Source organism: Gasterosteus aculeatus, chromosome 9, assembly GCF_964276395.1.
Source record: "Gasterosteus aculeatus chromosome 9, fGasAcu3.hap1.1, whole genome shotgun sequence".
Classification (NCBI taxonomy): domain Eukaryota; kingdom Metazoa; phylum Chordata; class Actinopteri; order Perciformes; family Gasterosteidae; genus Gasterosteus; species Gasterosteus aculeatus.
In genome coordinates, this window is record NC_135696.1 from 4,744,589 (window position 1) to 4,748,591 (window position 4,003).

Consider the following 4,003-nt stretch of genomic DNA (forward strand, 5'->3'; position numbering starts at 1 on the left):
AAACATTCCTGACTGCTTGCAATTGCATTTCGTTTTCCCCCCCTTTCTATCCAACACATGCACACAGCCGCAGAAGACAGTCCGTCTCCTTTTCCTCTTCATACTCCGTTCCCTACATTTCCACATATCCACAATGAAGCGTGATCGCTCGAAGTGCATGGCCTAACACCGTCTGGATTATCGAGGCGACGTGCTGCATTTTGTGTGGACTCAAGGAAGATACGGATATGTGCTCTTTGGATGTGTTTGCAGGTTACAGTGGCTTCAGAAGGAGGGATGAGTTTAGGAGTGAGTTCAGAGGAAAAGTTTAGGGAGAGGAGGGGGGGTTGTGGAAAAGGGGGTACAGGCGTTCTGGTCTTCTTCTGACGACAGCTGGGCAGTCAGTGGCGAGTCGCAGAGAAGGAGCAATGACTCCTCACAATTGAACTCCTTTCTTGCAGGAAATGCCCCCCTATTGCTCCAATTACATTGATAACAGCCGATAACACCTCAGACAAGCCCTCTAAAAAATTTCACCGTAAATTAACGGTATTTTACAGGCAGCAAGGATGCCAGGAATTTACTGTTATTTTACGGTATGATACCGTAAATGGTTTTTACACTATGTTACTGTAAAATGATTACTGTGTGTTAACGTAAACTTATTTCGAAACCAATTTTACTGTGAATTAACTGCAATTTACTGGCAGTCAACGCTAGTAACTTACTGTTTTATTTACAGTGCCCTACCGTAATATACGGTATGTTGTCGTATATTAGATTACAGTTTGTTACCATACGATTACTGTTTTTGTGTTATAAATACCAGAATGTTACCATTTATTTATAACCGTATACTTTTGCATTTAATTCCCCACAAATTAAAGAAAGACAACCAAACTCATTTCGGTCATAGTGGTTGGAGTTTATTAGATGCCTTTAAGACAAAAATGTTCAGCATTTGTAACCAAGAACAAAACATAAAATATGCCGCATGTATACAATAATAAAAAGATGAATCATAAAATTATTAGGAACAAGGTAAACTAACTGCAACAATACGCTATGGAACACTTTCAATTGACCGCAGCAAACGGCTGGCGTCCTTAATCCAGTGCCTCTGTAAAACAAACCAAAATAAAATATTTAGAAACACTGTCATTGGTTAAAGATTAAAAATACAAAGATGAGGAAGACAACAATATGTTAGGAAAGAGAATGAAAGAGAATTTCAATCATGCTAGGCAAATAACACTTGCCAACGTTACTTGGAGAGACGAGGCAATGAGAAACTCTTCCGATGTTGAACTGCACTGACAGGTGTTCTGGATGAACTGAGATTTTGCGTCTAATGTCACGTTCAGGAGCAGTTGGTCACGATTAACACTCAAATCACTTTTAGGCAATGAACACTTATAATAATACAAATATTTATAATCTTTACATTCTGGCTAGTGAAATGTTAGCGAAGGCGGCGCATGGGATAGGGAGGGTGTGCTGTGCAGCATAAGGTCGGTGGGTCGAATCCTGGCTGCTCCCTGTGCCAAGTCAAAGTCTCCCTGAGCAAGACACCTAACCCCCAAATACTCCACATAAATTATGTCAAACCATGCGCGTTTTGGATAAAAGTGACAACCGCATGTATAGTAATGTCCTGTAAGTCAAAGTCATCATTGTATCTCCTGAAATACTATCTCATTATGATGACTTACAGGACCTGTTTTTCAGTGGCTGACATGGGCTTCCATACAATAACCTACAACAGATGTAGATGGTTTGTGATTCACTGCACTTGTATGTGTATTTCCACCACTTCATAAAATGTAACATGCAGTTGAATTACGGTAGGCTATTATTGTAAATTGACAGGTTTAACTGTTTATTCATGCCATTGGCCGTTAATTTACAAGCAAGGGATAGAAATGTAACTGTATGTTACAGTTATTGTGACATACTGTAAGATACTGTTAGAAATGCACCGTAAATTTACAGCAATTTGTTACAGTGAGGGGACACCAATGATTCTGCACTTACGTGTGTCCGTTTTCATGCAATGGTTTCCATCCTCCACTGAAGGGGTGATCCGGTCATCAAGAACTACATTGGCTCCCTCTGCCTCAGTGCAAAAAGCGCTTTGGTGGGCCAGTGTGTCTGCAGTCTGGATGTATTCACTCCAGCACTGGCAGGCGGAAAGCTTAAATGAGATCCAGATTGTTTTTGATTTAGATGCGTGATACCGACACCCCTCTCAGCTCCGCTGGGCTGTAACCTACCCAGTCGACCCTCAGGATGATGTGTAGATTGCAGAATGAACACACAGCTCCCGTTGAGGTACCTGGGGCGTTTCTGTATGCGTCTGTCAATTAGAGACTTTGCATATCTATCAGTATTTACACACGCTGCATTCACGAAGGATAATAACCAACCTTCACATAACTGATCCACGTGGGCCAAATGCTTATCTTCATCAATGCATGCTACCTTCCGCCTGAATACTCACGATGGGATGAACCCAAAAATGACTTTTTCTTTTTACCCACAATAAATGGGAATTTTTTTGGTGTTACATTTTTCCTGTTATGTTTTAAACTCAAAAGCTACAAGAATGTTCATCTCTCATGAATGTTCTTTCCTCACAGTACAGCACATCCACAAAACTGCTTATTCATCTAAATTGAGTTAAAAAACAATCATTTTTAAATGTGTGCACATTTGTTGGCCCCCTAAAGGGAACCAAAACATAAGCTGATGCAGGTTTACTTTGATAAACATGAATAAATAAATCTTAATCTTAAACAGTTAATATATTATATGCTAGAATATCCTCTTCTGCAAAGACTCTCATGCAAATTTTTCCAAAGACCCACAAATTCTACCCTCACCGACCTCTCTAGAGACATGATGGTAATCGGAGGAGATGGGTGGACAAAGACATTACAACCGCACGGCAGCCATACGAATCCCTGCGGGAATCTCACTCAGAGATTCTGTTGCATGAACGATTCCTGCTCTGTTTCTTTGTGGCCTCTTGAAATTCCATCTCGCTTTCTGGTCTTGAAGGGTAGAAGGAAAAGCAGGAGAGGCACAAAACAGTAAGAATGTAAATTAATGCCAGATCTTCAAGTTTTGGCCCCTTTCCGGGTCCCGGGATAATTTGTAAAAACATACAGCCAAGACGCTGATATGGTGAGAGTGAAGAGAAGGGCACGAGACAAGCTTGGGCCTTTGTTCTTTTCTCCCTTCTCATTCTTTTCTTTTTTATCATTCCCTCTCATTTTCTACTCACTTTCTTTCAGAACTTTAACTTTAACCGTGCCGGGTTTCCATTTGAAGGTGTTTTATGAAGAGAAAGGCACAATGGGCAAAGTACCAGCTCAGTAAACCAGACGGTAAGGTTAGCGTGACTGGAAGTGATTTGAAGTCTGGTTTCCCCTCTTCTCTTTTATTCTTAAAGAGCACACAACTCAAGAAATCGCTGACCTCAGCTGAACAATTAGCCTCTCAAATCTCACTTCAAACCAACCAAACCATCACTGGTGGCGTCAATGGGCCAAACAATGTGGGCCGGTCTGCTCAAAAGAGCCATGTTTTGATTTGGGACAGAATAGCCAATGTTAAGACACGCTAAGTGAATCTTCTCCTGGCTCTTGCTCCAGTAGTGCACGGGCACTAGCAAGAAGCTAAACGTGCGTTCCAGATCCAAGCGGTGAAGTTAACTGTTATCCGTGAATCGGTTGGGCCGCTCTTCCATTCAAGCTGGTTTATCGGAGCAGGAGCACATATTCAAAACCTGTAAAATCTCTCACATCTCAGACGGTTGCCGTGCCAACCGATGTTTGAGATGAAATGTTCAGATAAAAAGTGATGGTAAGATTCTGATTTTGAATCACTGCACAGTACTTTTTCCACAAAGGCCGGCATTCTATTGTGTGTAAATCTTCACGTATAGTCTGTGACAGCCTACTTTGTTATGAACAACACCCGGGATCTCTCTGCAAGCCCATTAGTGGAAGTCAGCGCTGTG

General features: G+C 41.5%; 1 long non-coding RNA gene across 1 annotated transcript; it reads right to left on the reverse strand.

Moving 5' to 3' along the window:
• Positions 1 to 889: 889 nt before the first annotated feature.
• On the reverse strand, positions 890 to 2,158 carry LOC144383198 (uncharacterized). Its single transcript, XR_013450591.1, has 2 exons — positions 2,014 to 2,158; positions 890 to 1,099 (listed from the first exon to the last, which is right to left on the reverse strand). It is a non-coding gene; the product is annotated as an uncharacterized LOC144383198 (long non-coding RNA).
• Between the last annotated feature and the right edge of the window lie 1,845 nt (positions 2,159 to 4,003).